The following is a 19,078-nucleotide window of genomic DNA, read 5'->3' as shown; positions in this document are numbered from 1 at the left end:
AGGTAGGGGGAGCCGTGCAGAGAGATTTGATTGCTATTCTGTGATTGGAGAACTTTCTCTCCTTGGCTGTTAGGGCAGCAGGACCCAGCTGTCAGGGATGGAAGTTGCATCCCGTGTCTGCTTGCATCCTGGGGCTATTCTGAGGAGCCTGGATGGTATAGTGCTTGCATGTGGGCCAAGGGACCAGTGAGTGAGAACGGCCCTTCATGCTGCTTTTTTGGGTAATCGGGAGCAGCTATGAGTCCAGTAGACCCAGGTGGATTCCCAGGTCTGCGTCTTCTGGCCCGAGAGGTCACTTAACCTCTCAACCGTGTCTTCCCATCTGGAACCTGTCTGTGAGAGGGTGTGGTGAAAATGACAAGCAGTGATGTCGCCAGAGTCAATGCTTTATACCTGTGCTTGTGAGTTTTAGCTATTTAAAGTACTGGGGCCATTCCATTGGTGGCTGGGCTAAGGGGAGGTGTCTTTGAACAGATCCTCCCTTGACTCTGTGGGTTGGCTGGACGATAGGAGATACTGGATGGAGCCCGTCCGGAGCGCCGTGGCTAGCAGTTTGCAGGTGTCAGAGACGGCATAGCCCTGTCTGACGGCTCCTAGGGGGTTCTGGAGCTCGCCGTGCTGCCGAGGCCCAGCAGCCTCTCATTCTTCTCACTCCTGCCTGCACCCTGGCCCGCTCCGCCACATCCCTGCCTCAGCATTCCCAGGGGGAACAATAGGAACAAGCTTGTCCATTTTCTACTAACTTCATCAAGAAAGCCAGAAGTTTGGAGAAGGCGGCTCTCACGGTCTCTTTGTGTTTTTCTCAGGGTTCCTTGCATTTCCGGGGTGCACATGCTCCTGGGAGGGCCAGACGACAGGGCGGGCTGGAGGGAGGAGTGGGCGGGCCCCAAGGGGGGGGGTCAGGGCCTGGCCTCCCCTACCTGCTTGGCCATTCCCTGCTCTGGTTTTCCCCAGATGAATGCTGTTCACCTGCCACCTAGCCACATCTGCCATGTCACTTGCACCTGTTCTATTAAGTCACCTTAAAATACACTTTTATTTAAATTAACTTTGTTTTCTTCTAAAAGTAGATTTGTCATAAGCTAATGGTTTCCAATCAGGGATATTGTTGTCCCCCAGAGGACCTTGGGCCATGTCTGAAGACACTGGAGGGTGGGTTACTGCTGGCATCAGGTGGGTAGAGACCTGGGAAGTAGCTTGGCACGCCGTCGGGGGTTATGCCAACATAACGCGGGCAAAGTCACAAGTTCGACGGGCTGGTTATATTTTTTTGCAAAACTTTAAATATTACACTATTAAATAAGATGTCAGAGTTCCTGAAGGACCCCCGAGAATCACCTGCGTGCCCCTGCAGCGCTGCGGGCGTAGCTCATGCGTCTCCCATCCCACCCTCTGGTAGAAGAGGACTTGCAGGATGTCATGGAGGTGCCGCACCCCTCTCTGTTATCAGCTCTTCCCCAGAAACAAAACCTAGACTCAGAAAGACCCCTCCACCAGCAGACTGGCAGCAGAGTGGCTGCACCCCGTGTGATTCTGTCCTCGACCCTCCTGTGCCCTCCATTACAGATACCCCCCAGCCAGCCCCCAGTGCCTCCATGGGAAAGACCAGCCATAGGCTGATGGCTTTTGTGTGTGACAGTCCTCTGCACACAGTGACCTCTCTTAGGGCCACCATGAGCTCTGGGGGCTGGGCTTGGGCCTGGAGCCACAGCCAGCGTGACACGGGGCAACTTGTGCATTTGTGCTGCGCTGTTGGACAAAAAGAGTCAATTTATCTCCCACCAAGATGTGCCTCTGGACCTCAGTCTTCAGGGAGCCGTAGAAGGTTGTTGTCTTCCGAGTTTCCGTCTCCGTGTTTAAGAGACATTGGCACCTGACCAAAGTGCACATTTTCACATCTGTTGGCACAAGTCTGCGGCCAGATCTCCCTGCGTGCTGGACCTCAGCCCATGGTGGGGCTCCCCCAGGATTGCACTCAGCTGCCTGCAGGCAGGTCAGAAAAGAGCAGCAGGGAAGGGTTTTCTGGCAGAAAGGGGTAGCCCAAGTATTACCCCTGTGGCCTGAGCAAGATGGCAGAGGTGGCTGAGCTTGGAAGCGTCGGCCATGCAGAGGAAGGTTGTGCTCTGAGCCCCAAGTCAGTTCCCACTTTCTATCCACCGCCCTTTGTCCCCAAGAAAGGCCTTGCCTGCTCCAGCTGAGAGCACAGGTGCTGCCAATGGGTGCTTTGTGAGTTTCGCTCACACAGCAGTGGCTCGCCTTCCCCAAGGTCCCGCCTGCAAGGACTGGCTGCCCAGCGCCCGTCCCTCCATGCAGCCCGTCTTCCTTAATGCAGGGCAGCAGCCTCACTCAGTGCCTGGGGGTCAGTCCCCATGCATCTGTTCTGAGCGGGGGTGATGGACAGTCTGTGGAGGGCTCCTCTGATGCCGCCATCAGCACGGCAGCACTTTGCATCTCTTGGCATCGGCAGGATTCTCTGCTCAATGGCCAAATTAATAGAATGAGGAAGCCCAGGGAGGTTTAAACCCCTGGTGTCAGCTTTCCCGTCAGCAGGCTGCCTATGGAATGTGCCAAGGTCGGCCTGGCTGGCCATGTTGAGTGCTTCCTAGTCTGCATGTACTGGTGATGCAGGAACTAGGTAACCTAAAAATGAGAAAGAAAAAAAAAAAAAGAAAGAAAGTGTCTGGAAGGAGTTTGAAGTGAAGTGGTGATGAGCTTGGGGACATTATCATGATTCTCACCCTCACTGACATTGACCATTTGACAAGAGGTGACTTCTCCCTGTGACTCCTCAAGTGCCATCATTCCATAAGTGCTCTTAGGCCACCCAATTTCCAGATGCAGGGTCAGAGAGGTTAAGTAATTTACCCAAGGTCACACAGGAAGCACATGGCATTGGAGGATGATATGACATCGAATCTGTCTTTCCAAACTTTATTGTTCCAGAAAATAAATTTGCCTTGACCAGTAGAATGATTTGCTAATAGTTCAGGTGAAGCCGGAAAAGCAGGCCTATTACATGCACCAGGTCCATATGATGGACAGATGGATAAATTGATAAACAGACTGACGGATAGGTGATGCTTTGCAAAGGTAACCACACATGTGCATGGATAAATAGCTAGTTAGATGATAGGGAAGGGGGTGAAGAGGGAGAAAGGAAGCAAGAAAGCTTTGCACAGGGCCTCCCTGGTGGTGCAGGCATTAAAGACAGTGCTGTCAAGCTGCTGCCTGCCACTTGCAGCACAAGTTCAATCCCCAGGCTGGCCAGGGAGCTGGCACACATTGTACAGCAGACCTCTCCTGCTGCTCCCCTCAGCAGTGTATTTTGGTAGATCTGCTGCTCTGCTCCCCACTCTCTCTGGTGAGTCCTCTCACCACCTGCACCTCTGGTTTTCACCCCAGTTCTTGTATGCATAAATAAATAAATCTTTTTTTTTTTTTTTTAAAGAAAGCTTTGCACAGTAACTCCCTGACAGATTGCTTGCCACAAGACTTATGGGCAAAGTGGTTTAAGCAATGGACCCAATAAAAACGTACTTTAAAACAACAAAGATGAAACACCTCCCTGCACATCAGCAGTGTTTTTGATAAATTTGAATGTTCATTATTTGTCTCTTTCTTGTTGATTTCCAAGATGGCTTATCATCGCTGAATCTACTCCAACTGGCAAGGCCTCCTGTCATTTAATTTTAGTTTCTCTACCCGCCTCCCCCCATAATAGCTTCACTGCGAATTAGTTAATGGCCTCTCCTCAGACACTGAGAAGGCTGGGAACTGTGATAAAGGAACTCTTCAGTAAAGACTTGTCAGTCTGGGTGTTTGTGAAGTTGGCTCTGCGTGGAGGGAGTGGACCTTGGTTTCCACTGAGGTCCCTCTCAGGACTTGAAGATCAAGGCATGGAGAGGAACTCTCCTGGCTGCCTAGCTCTCAGCAGCCAACCAAGTACTTGAGTTTCTTTGATTGACTCACTGGGGGTGTAAGCAGAGGGAGTTACATACATATTTTTTTAGGTGATACCAAAGCCATGAGGCTTGTGAACAAAACTGTGAGGAAAATGACTGGTGGGTGGAAGAAAGTTCATGCTTTAGAAATGGCACCTATGCAAATCCATTCATGCATCTGCTTATTCGGTAAACGGTGATCGGATCAGGCCCTGTGCTTGATGCTGGGACTAAGCAGTGGCGAGACGGAAGGTCGTTGCCCCCCGAGCATCCGTTCTGGTTGGGGCCATCTGATAGTAAATTGACCAACGAAACACACCCCCGATTTCAGGTGGTGATAAACAACCAGAAATGAGACATGCATGTTTGTAAGGAGGGTGCCTGGGCGCTTCGGGTGAGTCTGTCTGGGGAAGTCTCTCTGGAGGTGGTTTGGGGTTGAGAAATAGTTAATCTGGGGCCGCGCCCACAGTCTGCGTGTTCTGAAAGCTTTGCATATTCTATGTGGGCTCCTACAAAAATAATGCCAGTTTTCCTTAGAATCAATTACAGTGCTGCCTCCTTCATGCTCCTTCAATGCCTTTGCACCATCAGGACGTCAGGATGAATCAGGGATCACCTTATCAGGCAGGGGTGAAGGAGAAGGGCCGAGGTGGGGGAAGGGAAGGAAAGAGGCTGAGCTTGCGAGCCATCTGGTCACCCCAACGTTCTGTTCGACCATTTTGACGGGGCCGAGGGAACTTGGGGTCCCAGACTGCAGTGCTGATGACGGGGCTTTGCTGAGAAGTCCACTGATAATAGCCATGAGCACATTAGCTGGTGTGCGCTCAACTGAACTGAAGCCTCAGTCTACACCACTGGTTTGCAACTGGGGCCCATTTTGCTTTCCTAAGGGGACATTTGGCGATGTCTAGAGACATTTTGGGTTGTCACAACTTGAGGGCGGGGGAAATGCTGCTTGAACCTGGTGAGTCAAGCTCGGGGATGCCACTTACTCAACATCCCACAGAGGACAGTGCCCTCTTGCTCCAAGAATCATCAGCCCCAAATGTCAGTAGCCAACGGTGAGAAACCCTGGGGTAACCCGGGTCCTGTGTGCAGCCTATTTTGCAGGCAGTCCCAGCCAGGTCATTGCGACCATGTAGAGAGATGTGATTTGTTCCTTCCTTGGTGTTCTTGTTTATGCTGGGAGGTCACCCTCTCTGCTTGGTAGCAGACTGATCCTGCCTCCAGGCCATGACACACGCTCCCCCAAAGTCTCTAGGTTGGCCTTGATGGTGACTGGTCATGCACACAGAGTCATGACGCACGATATGTATGAACCTGTGCATCAAGTAAGTAGAAGGAAAAACACCTCTCAGAGATGGTTTCCTGAGGGATTGATGGCTTGTCAGTGCAGACTGTGCAGTGTTAAAAAGAAAGCAAAAAATACAAAAATTAAAGACCCAGCTTCTAGGTGGGGGTTGGGAGAGGGACTGCCCGCGGCTTCTGGGCCATGGAGCAGGCTTTGCAAAGATTGGGATGCTTAGGCAGGCCCGGCTTCTAGGGGCAGATCACAGCCTCTTCTGTGCAAACTTCTTTCTCGGCAGCTCTTGCCCACTCCAGGATTAAAGCAACTGCCGTCTTCCCGCTCAGAGCTTCGATTAACCTTTTCCTCCATAGAGAGTGGTTTTGAAGTGATGAGGGAGCTTCTGAATGGTTCGTACCTGAGTCTCCAGCCCATTAATTCTTATGGTGCCCAGCATCTGTTGAGAGGCATCGAATTGCTTCTCAGCCCATCTGCTTTCCTCCCGCCAGCCTCCGTGGGGGAGCAGAACCTCTGTGGAGCAGACGAGGCAGGTTCGGGGACAGGCCAAATCCTTCTACCACGATCTTTTCCGCCGTCTCTGATTTGTTGGGTCTGTAATGAGCTCTGGCGTGGGTGGGACAGGGTGGTAAATAGTTGGACCATTGCCGGGCAGGGGCTTTGCTCACTGGGCCAGGAGGCTGGACCCCGGCAGTGGAAACGTTCTCAGGGAGGGTTTGTGGTCCTCTGGCCACAGGCTCCTTTCTAGTCCGTATGACTCAGGGTGAACGATATGATGCAACAGTCCACAAATAGCCAGCAAGTTCCCCAAAGTGCAGCCACATGTGCTGTTTCAAAAAATAGATCATGTGGAGATCTCTATTCCTCCATTCTTGGTGGGAGACAGCTATGCCCAAGATATTGACAGTTTGAGCCTAACCCTGACTGAGAACACTCAATATGGTTGCTCACGTCAGGACCAACTGACACGCCCTGCCAGAATGTTTGCCAGGAACCGGGAACTGCACCTTGTTCCGCGTATTTGTAAATTGAGTATTTTTAGCTCACATTTGTGCAAGCTTACGGTACGTGCCAGGCGCTGTTCTAAGTAAGCTCTTTACTTGCCTCTGCTCAGACCTCACACAGTCCCCCCATGGAAAGTATTGCTAGGATCTCCTTTTGCGGAAGAGAAAGTGAGGCACAGAGAGGTTCAACCACTTGCCAATAACTAGAATCTGGGCCTGGCATCTACCATCTGCTCATCAGGAAATAGAACTCCATGGAACTGGCACTAACCTCAGCCCATTTTACAGATGAACCAAGAAACTCAAGCTTCCCTTTAGAAGTAATATAGGGGCCTCCCTTGTGGCGCGGGGATTAAAGACAGTGCTAACAAGCTATCGCCAGTCACTGTAGCACGAGTTCAATTCCCTGGCTGGCCAGGGAGCTGACCCACATGGCAAAGGAGACCTCTCCTGTCTCCCCACTGCTCCCCTCAGCAGTGTATTTCAGTAGATCTGCCTGTTCTGCTCCCCACTCTGTCTCTGGTGAATCCTGTCACTGTCCCACACACACTTCTGGCCTGTACCCCAGCTCTTGTATGCATAAATAAATAAATCTTAAAAAATAAAAAAGTGATATAGTCGGTAAGCAGTGGAGGCTGAATTCGGGCCAGGTTACAAATGACACACCATCGCCTTCATTGCTGTGTTGCTGAGATATAGATCTTACTAGATAGTGACACATTGATATATTTATATATCTATAACTTGATTATATATAAAATGTGCATACATTATGTTTAATGTATACAATGTAATGTACATTTACATAAGACACAGCTATGACTTTCTGTGGAGCTAGATTAGAAGTCGACAGGCCGGAGCTGGAGCTGTGGATGAGATGTAGGTGTAGTTATAGACATAGGTGTTGTCATGGCTATAGGTAGAGGCGGGTACGAATGGAGATGGAGGTAGAGATCACTCACTTGGAAAATTGGAATCAGGTGGGTCTGGAAACATCTGTCCATCTAGAGTGAATTCTAGGCTGAGAACCGAGGCCCAGGGCTGTGGGGGGCGGGGGGTCCGCTGTGGAGAGCAAGCAGGGATGGCACCTGGGGAGGAGGCACACTTTTCCCTTCCAGCAGACAGCATCTTCTCACAGCCCCGCTCCCTGATGCCAAGGACTGAGCGGACGCCCGTGGTGATGCCAGCTGAGTAACAAGTCACTGTCACCGGATTTGCATCAAATTACAAGCTGGGGACTGAGCGAGGAGACACTGCTAACGGTTGTCATAAACATCGCATGTCCCCAGATCTCCGAGGCTTAGGCTGCAGTCTGTGGGGCTTGGGGGCTGTGCCCCGAAGCAAAGGTTCTGGTGCTAGGAATATTCAGCTGGGTTAGAAAGTTCTAGTTATCAAGATCATTCAGTCAAGAAAATCACTTTCATATAAAAGAGCAGCACAACAGGCGTCCAGGCGTAGGAGGCATATAAAAGCCAGTACCCAGGACCCAGACTTAGGGAGCGGAAGCCCTGGAGGGGCCTCAGATGCTGCGGCTAACCATTTTGTGGGTCTTCTCTGTGCTGAGGCCTTTGCTGAGGCCTCGCTCTGTGATCTCGCATGATGTGACGAGACGCAGGGTCTGGGAAGGGGTTCTGGCGCCCCTCTGCAGGTGAAGGCACCGAGGCCTTGAGAGGTCCAGTACTCACTCCAGGAGCGTGACCCTCCTACATGGCCACATGAGGCCTGGGGCCAGGCCAGGCCTCTCACACCTGAGGGCTCCCGGGGCCACCTTTGTACTTGACAAAGTGAGAAACCCACAGGACTCAGCTGCTTAGTGGCAGGCCAGGAAATCTCAGCTGAGATGAAGCATGTGGGTGTCTTCTGCCCCCCATTCCCATGCAGATTCTTTCACTATCCTTCCCCTTCCTCCTCTGAGCCCTCAGAGGCTGCTCTTGGTGGATTTCATCCACGTAGGCTACTCAGTGCTTCCTCCAAGGGGCAGCACTAGCAGGAGATGGGTTGGTGGGGGATCGCAATCTGGGGGTCACTTTGCATGGGCTGGCTGTGCCTGCTCAAGAGGCCACAGCTCCTTCAGGCTGCCCCATCCCGTAGCTGCAGCTTCTTGCTCCAGGATGTGATGACACCGCTCCCTGGGCTGACAGTTCCCCGCAGTGGCACCGAGGTGGTTCTCCTCTTGTCCTCTGGACGAGCACCATCTGTTTCTTGGGGAGCCCTGAGCTGGATGTTAAGCCTCCCCCAATGCCTTGCTAACCTGCACCTGCCTGTGGTGTACCCCAAGGGGCAGAGCAGGACAGTCACTGTCATTTCACACCATGCTTTGATAAAGCAGGAGGGCTTCACCGAAGGAGAGGCCCCAGGAAGGACACAAGGGGTGGCGAAGCTCTTAAGGGGCTGCCCCATGGTGGGAGGGGGGCATTTTTCTGGACAGAGGATCATGGCTGCCATGCCAAGCACCCCCCAGACCAAGCCCAGAAACAAACATTTGCAACACCGCTGTGCTCAATAAAGTGTTGGACCCACGTAAGAGATGAGCTGCTGCGGGTCCTGTCCCGGCTCATACCCCTGTCTTCACTGCTTCAAGACAGTGAAGGCTTCTTCATCCGGGAGGCGCTCAAGCCTAGGCCTCCAAGGGGCAGGCAGGCCTTCAGCTCCTCCCTGCTGCCCTGGAGCAGACAGACAGACAGACAGACAGACACATGACTTCCGCCAGCCCTCACCCACTCCCGTGGATCGCCTTCACACCGCAGGGAAGCAGAAGAGCCACTGCCTGTCACTGTACCCCTGCGAGCACCAGTAGGGCCAGTGCCATCATTCCCACCGGGGGGCCCTGGCTGGGAGGCTGGGAATCCTCTCCCGGCAGGAAGGAGGGGGAGGTGGGGCAGCCCAGCGCCAGCCTCGGCGCAGCCCTCCCTGCCTGGCTCAGCTGCCTTTCTGGAAAGGAACGTCTTATTAATAATAATAATCCCTTCTCATTTTCTTCTGGGAACTGTAGCTCTTATTTTTCCACTGGAGGGGACTGGACGGAAAACTGCACTTAGCTGCAGGGTGGGCGCCAGATGGGCGGGGGGGGGGATGAGGACAGCGGCGCAGTTTTACTGTCCGAGAAGGAAAGTCCCAGATGCCCGATGCTGGCAGAAACGCCAGCTCTGAAGGGGCTTCTCAGGGGGTGCTCACTGCCTCAGTGTGACTGGCACTGGGTGTGGGTGCAGTGACTTTCTCAGGATGTCACGGTCCTAGACACACAGTTGCACGCAGGCCTCGGGGCCTCTGGAAAAACTGGCAAGTAGATGCCCCACTGAGCCCCCAGACATGAGCTGGTGGTGAGGACATGAGTGGGTCCTGGGGCTCCCTGGACCTGCTCCTCTCAGTCCCCTTCCCTCCCCAGGCCCCTGGGTCATGTGCTCGTGGACAGACAGCCCCCTGGACAGACAAGAGTCTGAATCCTCCAAGGGTCCCAGCCAGAGTGGACAAGGGAAGCCCCTCTGCGGGGGCTCTGACCTTCAGGGCAGACTGCCTGCTTGCCGGCTCCCCTCTCCTTTGGGGACTTGAATTTTCCTTTTGACATCTTGAAAACTCTTGAGGTGCCAGCAGTCACTGCCTCCCGGGGCACTGGGATGACAGGGTGGGCTACTTGGTGTTAAGCAATGGAGCTTGCCCGCTGATCTGACTCCTGGAGTCCTGGCTTCCATTTTGGCCTCTTTCCCTCCCAAATGCATTACCTTCCAGAAGACTCTCACCCTCTTGGACCTCTGTTAAAGCCACTGTGACAACACCTACCTCCTCAGGGATGTTAAGAGGTTGCCCTTTGGACACACCATTGTCCCTTGTGTTAGCGACAGACCTGGGGGGCAGGCTCCCTGCTTTGTCTCTCAGCCCAGGCCATGTCACGAGTAAAGGGATTTTGCTGGGATTTACTCTCTGCTCTTTCTGGAACATTCTTTGTTCTCTATTTGAATGTCTGGTTCCCTCTTTGCAGAGTGGGAAGTAGTATTCATTAAAATACTAATTTTAAAATGCTACTCATTTCTTGCGGCATCTGGTGGGGTCTTTTTGGCAAGCGGACCAGGTGCTTGAGCTGGGTGACGGGCTGAGACACTGGGGCCCAAGGGGTCACCGTGTGTGCAAGGCCCAGCTAGGACTGGAGCAGTCACCAGAAGGAAGAGGCAGGGACAGCTTTTCTAGAGAAGAGACGCCCTTGGGCCATCCCCTCTCATGGGTGGTGGCAGCTCCCAGCTCCGTGGTCCAGTCACGCTGACCCCTCATCAGGAGCCCCCATAATTCACAGCAGCCCATGGTGGAGGGCAACAAGGTCCCATTGACCCTGCCCTGTCCCCAGCCTGCCCAGCCCCTAAGGGTCCCCCCTCCCCAGGGCCACCTCATTCCTTCCCTGCTCACCCACCCCACAGGCTTGCTCAGCCAGAGCCCTAACTTGGGGGCTGGATTGTTCATTGTGGAGGCCGTCCTGTGCGTTGCAGGAGCCTCCCTCGTCTGGACCCCTGGATGCCAGTAGCACCCCTACCCTCATGGTAATGGCCCCATGACCCCGGGGACAGAATCAACCCCGCAGAGATCCACTGGCCTGACCGGGCCTGATTTGCAGCGACCTTGTGCCCCCACGGCTGCCACTGTAAGAAACAGTGCAGGCAGGAGAGGTGGGCGACAGCTGCTCGTTGGTCACCTCCCCAGAAATGTCTCCAATTTTAAGGTTTTGCCCTCAGGTGACCGCACGTGGACCGGGCTTGTGAACAAATCAGCGCGTGCTGAGTGTGTGCTGTGGGTGAGCGGGCTGCCCGGGAGAGCAGTGCCGTTCCTCTGGCCGGTGAGGAAGCCGGGCCAACCCGGAGGCACAGAAAGGTGAACGCCTGGTGCCTCCTGGGGCGCGGGGCCCCCAAGCCTGGGCTCAGAACCTTGGCCTGGGGGCTTCTGGGTGGCAGCCCTGGAGCCTGGCAGACGGAGGGCTGGGTCCCAGGTTGGCTCCGTCCGCAGCCCCGTGTGGGGGCGACCGGCTGTCTGGGGTCTGGGTGTCTCGGGGGACGAGCCGCCTGGAAACCGTCTGCGGCTTGGGGACTGACGCTGTAGTGTGTTCAGAACCGTCTGATATTTACTCCAAGTCACTCCCCAGCCCGCGATCCCACAGGCTGGTCCTCGCTCCCTGGACGAGTTGAAAGAGCGCTGTGTGCGGAGCGTGGGCTGCAACAAGCTGCGCGCTGTGCGGGCCTCGGTGTTTATGTGTCAGTTTGTTGTTGGGAGTTCCTCCGCCCCTGCTCTGCAGGGGACTGGCAGGGAATGTGTTGGGTTTATTCATTTTTGTTTATTTTTAAATTTTCCTTTGGGGACTTGAAGTCTTTCTGAATTTGCTTTTCATGGTCGCTCTTGTCAATGGGAGCTTGTATTATCCTGTTATTATCATATTACTGATTAATTCACTGAATATTTATTGAGCGCTTACCCTGGGCCAGACCTCATTTTTGGGGCTGGAGCTAGAGTAGCAGAAGAGACAGAAGTCCCTGCTCTCCTGAGCTTTGAGACAGACCGTCCCAGAGAGCTGTGTATCTATATGTTATGTCAGACGGTCACTTGTGATGAAGAGAAATAAGGCTGGGCGGGGGTGGGCCAGGCCAGGCCAGAGGAGGGGCTGCTGTCTGACTTCTGTGGGTCAGTAAGCTGCCTGGCAGTGAGACAGCATTTGAGTAAAGACCTGAAGAGCATGAGTGGCGCGAGCAGGCACAGCAGTGATGGAGGCTTAGGGCACAGCCAGTGCAAAGGCCCTGTGGTAGGTTGCGCTTGGCATGTTCATGGCACAGCAAAGGCTGGTGTGGTAGGCCAAGCAAGAGAGAGTGATGAAGAGGGGCCAGATAAGTAGGTTTTAGAAAGGAGTTTGCTTTCACTCCATGTTGAGAAATCTCTGGAGGATTCTGAGCAGTGACATGGCCTGACTTCTGAGAAGAGGCAGCATGCTGCCCTGCTGGAAACGCACTGTAGGTGGTCAAGTTCGGGAGCAGGGAGATGAGTGAGGGAGGAGGCCGTGGTGGGATCCAGGGCAATGCAGTGGTGGTTTGGACCAGTGTGTTACAGCCAAGGCCAAGAGAAGTGGTTGGACTTTGGTTGGTTCTGAGGGTAGAGCCAGCTGGACTTACTGTAGTCTGGAAACATATGAAGCACTATAACCATATGATAAAAAATAAATCAAGTTATTTCATCCAAAAGTATTAAGTGAAAAGCAAATTCCTTCTACCCCTTTACTGAGTCTTTGAGGCAACTACTATTAACAGTTTTCTTGTTTCTCCTTCCAGGTTTGCTCTTTGCATATTAGTTGGGGGGGGGGGACATGTGTGCATAAACAGGCTTTTATTCATTTTCCTTGAAGTTGAATCTAATGAAGTGTATATATATATATTAAAGATTTATTTATTTATCCATACAAGAAGTGGGGTACAGGCCAGAGGTGCGGGGGTGAAAGGATTCACCAGAGACAGAGTGGGGAGCAGAAAGGCAGATCTACTGAAATACACTGCTGAGGGGAGCAGCAGGCAAGACAGGAGAGGTCTGCTGTGCCATGTGGGTAGCTCCCAGGCCGGCTGTGGGATTGAACTCATGCTGCAGAGGCTGCTGATACCTTCATGGTGCTGTGCTTAACCCCTTGCACCACCAGGAGGCCCCGAAATATATTTTATAATAGCTGTTACTTTTCTACATCTTAGGCCTCATTTTATATCAACACCTATTATGCTTCCACATTACTTTTAACTACCTTCTATTTCGTCTCTATCCCAGAACCCAGCACCGTGCCGCAATGCCGTATCTAGTCAGTAAGTAATGAATACATGAATTAAATCTGTTTATCCTAGAAAACATCTCTTGAATGGCTTTGTCGGTTGGTGACATTTAGGCTGTTCCTTTGCCTACCCCTTGAGCAATGCTGTCCTTTCCCACACTCTCTGCTCCCCACTGAATGTGTGCTCTGAGGGTGAATGACTAGAGTGGGAGTGCTGGCTCAGAGGGGGTGGGCCTTTCACATTTTGACAGACTTAGCTGCACTGTCCTCTGTAGAAGTTTTCTTCAAATCACCTATCAAAGTGATTTCCTGTTTCCCATTTCAAAAGCACTGGTGATTACCAATCTTTATCGTCTGTGTCAAACCAAATGGTAATACAGTATCTTGCTGGGTTGATTTTTATTTTAGATTCCCGTGGGTTGAAGTAGTTTTTGTTTTCTTCTTCTTCTTCTTTAAGCACCTATTAGGTGAATATTTAGGTGAAACTGTCTGTCTCCTGTTTTCATGTAAGTGAAAAAAATATCCCTTCACCTACTGCTCCAGCCCAAAGCTAGAAGGTATCCTGGGTTTCTTTACCCCCCTGTGTTTATTGCAGTGCTGTTTACAATGGCCAGGATTGTGCCCAAAGAAAGAGGGGTGGATCAAGAAAATGTAATCTGTATACACAATGGAATACTACTCAGTGATCAAAAAGATAAATTCATGCCATTTGTGACAACACAGATGGAGCTGGAAGGGATTATGCTAAGTGAAATACGCCAGAAGGAGAAAGATAAACACCAGATGGTATCACTTACAGGTGGAATATAGAGAAACCAAACAAAAGTCAAAGACAAACATTCAAACCAACCCATAGAGCTGACCACAATATGAGATTGAAGCCTTTTAAAAGTGTGGTCTCAGCAAATCCCCTAGCCCCCTAGCTGGCAGTGCCTTCTGCTGCTTTGGTGATGTGGGCTGGGTAAGGTCACTAAGGCTTGCCGAGTGCCTGCTGTGCCAGGTGCTTACCTGTGTCCACTTACCTGATCTCCCTGTGACCCCTATCAGACAGTGAGAGCAAGGCAGAAAGGAGCAGGGTAAATCAGCCTGGGTCCTGTATATTATAGAGGATGCTGGGGAGCAGGGTTCTCACCCGCTGTGCCATGCAGATGGGGGCATCAGTAATGGCCCTGATCGCCTTTAAGGCTCCACCACTGATATGTTGAGGATCAAAATCCAACTCATCATCACCTGGCTTTGGGGGTGCACCTGAACTGGAGACAGGCCTGTGCTGTACCTATGCAGGGGACCCCAGGGGTGGGTGGAGAGCTGTGGCAGAGCTCTGAGCTGGGTGCTTGGGGGACAGTCAGCCATACGGGGTAATGTGCAAGGCCACACAAGAGAACCACGTCACCTTTTTACACACTTAGTCACATTTGCTCCCAACCAAGTCCACGGCTGTGCTGCAGGACTGAATCAAGGGATGTGTGGGTAGTTGGGACTGTGGATTATACCAGGTGAGGAGATGGATAAAAAGATGATAGACTGACCGACAGATGGAAGGAAGGGAGGAAACAGGGAAAGGAGGGAGGGTGGGGAGAGAGCTAGCTAGAGATCTCCACTCATAAAAAAATTACCCCTGCTTTGTGCTGACCGCTGTTCAGTACCCAGGTTGGAGGTGCAGGGCCCCTGCCCTGTACCCAGGGAGCCCCCACCAAGAGCAGGTGTCCTAGACCTTATCCTTTGGCTTTTGGTGAAATCTATCTCTCTTCCCCTTCTCTGGATAAGATTTTTAAATGCAAAATACAAGTGCATAGGGTGGCAAAAGCAGCAGTGATATCAAAGCATCGCTATCAAGTGGCATATACAAATACAAATAACAAATGTGTAGTGTGATAATGCATTTGCATCTCTATTAACACATTAAGTAACTAAATTTGGTGGCAGGTCTAATAGCTACCATAATTTTGAAGCAGTGACAAGTGTAAATAATATTTTGAGACATCTGCTACCAAAGCAATGTGATATGGAAATATCTGTAATTCCCACTGGTGTGAGAGTCTCAGGGTTTGCCACTGTCTCTGCGGTCTGTTGCCCACATTCATAACCGAAGGGCACGTTTTATGTTATAGTTAGTGAAATCAATTAAGAAATAAATCTTTGCAGTTTCCTCCAGAATTCTCTCCCCAGGTCCCCAAGTCCATGGCTAACTGGACAGGGATCCCTGGGCCAGCTGGAGGGACAGGTCATTGCAAGATGGTGGATGATCACCGGGTGATCAGTGTAGAGCAGCAGGATCACCTACATTGTTCAGAAGAGTTGTCTTGCATCCCTTCTTTTCACCCTGACCATATATAGTAGAATCGTTGTAAAGTAAATGGACTTCTGCTATTTAGGTGTGGAGTATTATCAAGGTCTAGAATAAGGTAGGAAAACTCAGTATAACCCAGAACACTCCAAAAGGCTTCCTGGAGGAAGCACAAAATGAGTGAAAGTAGTAAAGTAAATGGACTTTATTTAAAAAAAAAAAATTTATTTATACAAGCACTGGGTACAGTCAGAAGCGCAGGAGGGTGAGAGAATTCACCAGAGCCAGAGCGGGGAGCAGAACAGGCAGAAGGACCGAAGTACACTGCTGAGGGGAGCAGCAGGCGGCAGGAGAGGTCTGCGCGCCATGTGGGACCCCCCTCGGTGGCCGGGGAGCAGCCGGGGATCAAACTGGCGCTGCCAGGGAGCCCCTGAGGATCTAACCAGTGTTGCAGAGGCTGCGTGCAGCTTTGCAACCCAGTGCTCAACCGCTGTGCCACCGGGGAGGCCCAAGTAAATGGACTTTTGCTATTTCTCTTTTCTGGAGTGTAAACAAGGTTTATAATAAGGTAGGAAAACTCAGTATAACCAGAATACTCCAAAAGGCTTCCCGGAGGAAGCACAAATGTCCTCAAGGGTGAATGAGAATAGGGCAGGTGAGACAGGGGTGATGGGACAGAGAGAACACATGACATTGGCTGTCCCTGGAGCACAGGTTGGGGGCAGAGAATGGGCCTAATGTAGGTAAAGCCAGTCCAGATAATATACAACACATCAGAGAACTTAAGGGGTATCAGGTAGGCAAAGGGGAGCCACAGAAGGTGTTTGAGCAGGAGAGTACCGTGATCCAAGATCAGTTTGCAGTCACTCCAGCTGCTGCATGGGAACTGGGTTAGACAGGTGAGTCTGGAGGCAGTGGCACCAATGATGGCACATTTGATCCAGAAGAGCTACGGTGAAGGTATGACCCACAGAAGTGACAGTGGAAAAGGAGACAAGGACAGATTTGAGGGCCACTGATAAGCAAAGTGAACAGGGCAGGATGTGGGCAAGTTGGAGGAGGCTGCAGAAAAAATGGAGATGTGTGGAAAAGACACATTGGAAAGAAAGACAAAATTCTCCTTGGACACAGGAGTTTGTGCATTAGCTTGATTTTGTCAAGGTGCAAGCGGAGGAGAAGTCCCCCACACCTGGTTCTCTGGAAGACCAAGCCTGGAGCAGGGAGGGGAGAGCAGGGTCTCCGCGGTGGGGTGTCTCGCATCCTGGAACTTGGGTGAAATCGCGATACTGCAAGTTCAGTACAAGCCACTATCTCCCAGGAATGAACAGAGTCAAAAGGTAGTAAGAATTAAACCACTTTTAAAAAGAAAAACCTATCCTTTGCAGGGATTTATATGCCTTTCTGGGACTGAATAATAAATTTTTTACAGCTACAGCTGGCGTTATATACGACCTTATAAAACGCCATGATAGCGTCTAACGAATATCGTATTGCGGAATATATGACTTTCCTTTCCAAGGGCTTCTTAAAGCACCGGCTCTGGCTGGTGCAGGCAGGAACCCATACTGCACTTCATTTGAGAGAGCAGGCAGCGACTTCCAGGGCACTGCTCCTCACTGTCAAGGTTTCTGGGTCCTGGGGAGGCAGCAGCTAGCAGGAAGGGGCGCTGACCAGGCACACAAGCTGAAGCCTGTGTTGCAGGGATGTCAGCCCAGCTGGATCAGAGCTCAGACTCACCCTCTGTGGAATTCACCCAATTAGAAGTTGACCTTTTATAAGGTCTGGGTGTGTCTTGGGTGACCCAGGGTGACTCTGGGAGAATTTACACTCATACACAGACACCAGTGGGGACTGGGGTTCCAGTTTCAACTTGTCAGCACCCTGTGATTGACTTCGGTCCACCTCTTGGGTCCACCTTTTTCTTCTTTCCCATTCCCTGTCCCCTGACCTTGGAGCTGGCACATCTGCACTTAGAATACACTGTCTTCCAGGAAGTGGGATTCCCCCCAAACACCAAAAAAGTGCAATCACAGGAGAGTACTGAGAAACATTGGGGAGCAGCAGTGGGGCCTTGGGTTGTTTTCAGGTTAACTAGGAGTTTTCAGAATGTTATTGTTTGTGTGCTCACTTTGAAAATGTTTCCAAAGTGTGTCAGTCTGCGTTCAGTTGTGTTAAATCCATGGAGTGCTGATAAGTGAGTTAATTGGGGAGGTGTCAGTTTCCTCTCTGCCTGCTCTGTACCTTTTTGTTTTTTAAAGATTTACTTATTTATGATTACAAGAACTGGGGTACAGGCCAGAGGTGGGGGAGGTGAGAAGATCCATCAGAGACAGAGCCAGGGAACAGAACAGGCAGATAGACCGAAGTACACTGCTGAGGGGAGCAGCGGGGGAGACAGGAGAGGTCTGCTGCGCCATGTGGGTAGCTCCCTGGCCGGGAATCCAACTCCACAGCCCTGCGCGCAACCCCTTGCACCACCAGGGAGGCTCTCTTTCTTAGTATAGTTATTATGCCCCTTGGGGTACCTTTCCACCCCCTCCTCCTCCACACAGTCTTCTCAGCCAGCCAGGCAGGCTCCCTCTCCACCGCTCCGCGTCAGCCTTTTCCAAGTGTCCACCACAAACCGGTGACTCACAGGATCACTTCTGGCAGTATCGGGACAGATTTTAAAGAATTTAATAATTCTCCGGTCATCCTTCTAGTTGCCTTCTGTCTTTGAGAAATTTTATTAGTTTTTCCTCCAATCCCCAGGTAGTGCTTCCTTAATTCATTAAAGAAAAAAAAAATAAGCAGGTTACAGCATGTTGATGAACTGCAAATGTTGCCTGGAGAGCGCAGAAATGGGAAAGTTAGCTGGTGAGTGATCAGAGTTAGGAAAGGGTGGTCCGACTATTCTTTGCTCTTTTCTTCCTTCGGAATTCCCACTGCAACAGGTGGGTAGTTCATTTATTTTCTGATTTTCCGTTTTCTCATCATACTATGAGCCTTCTATGTTGGTTCAACTTCCTTCCAGTCAGCCAGCAACCGATTTTTATTGGAGCCATATTTAATTGATTTGGGGGGGATTTGTCCTGGTCCCCGCTGGATGGCAAGCTCCTTCCAGAAAGGTCTTTGTAGGTTTCAGCAAACTCTACATGTCCCAGGTAGTTAGAAAGGAAACACGTCTATTCAGAGGATTTATGTTGTGTTTTTTTCCCCCTGCTCTGAAGAGTTTATTCTTTTAAGTGAAAGGCGGGAAGAGTACTTACCTACTGCAAGTCCAAGAAAGAGGTTGGAAGCAAGAGGCATGAGTTTATCCTTTGCTATCGCTGAGTAGCCTTCCATTGCAGCAACGTGGCTGACACTGGAAGGGAACATGCTCAGTGAAATAAGTCAGGAGGAAAAAGAAAAATATCAGATGGTTTCACTTGTAGCTGGCATACAGGGAAACCGAACAAAGGGTCAGGAAGAAGACAAAACTTGCAGGCAAGCAATAGATCTGAGGCATCCAGCAGGGGAGGGAAGTGCAAGGGGTCAAAACAGGGGAGGGAAGAGCTCAAGGGACTATAGTGACCATTCTCGGGTGCTGTGGTAGTGCAAGATTTAGGGGGATAATACCTAAGGGAAATCAAATATTGCACAAAAATGAACAACATTGTATGTAAGAAAATTTAAAAACAAGAGGTCAGAAGCAGGGTAGAGGCCATGGCTGGCCACTCCCATGCAGCCACTAGGCCATGGAAAGGGCCCTGGCTACAAAGGCAGGCCTAGACAACCTCCACTCCCAGT

General features: G+C 51.3%; 1 protein-coding gene across 1 annotated transcript in view; it reads left to right on the top strand.

The window, feature by feature from the left end:
- XYLT1 (xylosyltransferase 1) overlaps positions 1-19,078 on the top strand; it is a gene marked incomplete at both ends in the record, with an annotated part of 272,575 nt that overhangs the window by 87,257 nt on the left and 166,240 nt on the right. The gene's annotated exons all lie outside the window — the stretch shown is intronic.

Source organism: Talpa europaea (genome assembly GCF_964194135.1).
Source record: "Talpa europaea genome assembly, chromosome: 12".
In the NCBI taxonomy this organism is placed as follows: domain Eukaryota; kingdom Metazoa; phylum Chordata; class Mammalia; order Eulipotyphla; family Talpidae; genus Talpa; species Talpa europaea.
The sequence above is the reverse complement of the archived record's forward strand: the minus strand, read 5'-3'. Positions and strand labels throughout refer to the sequence as shown.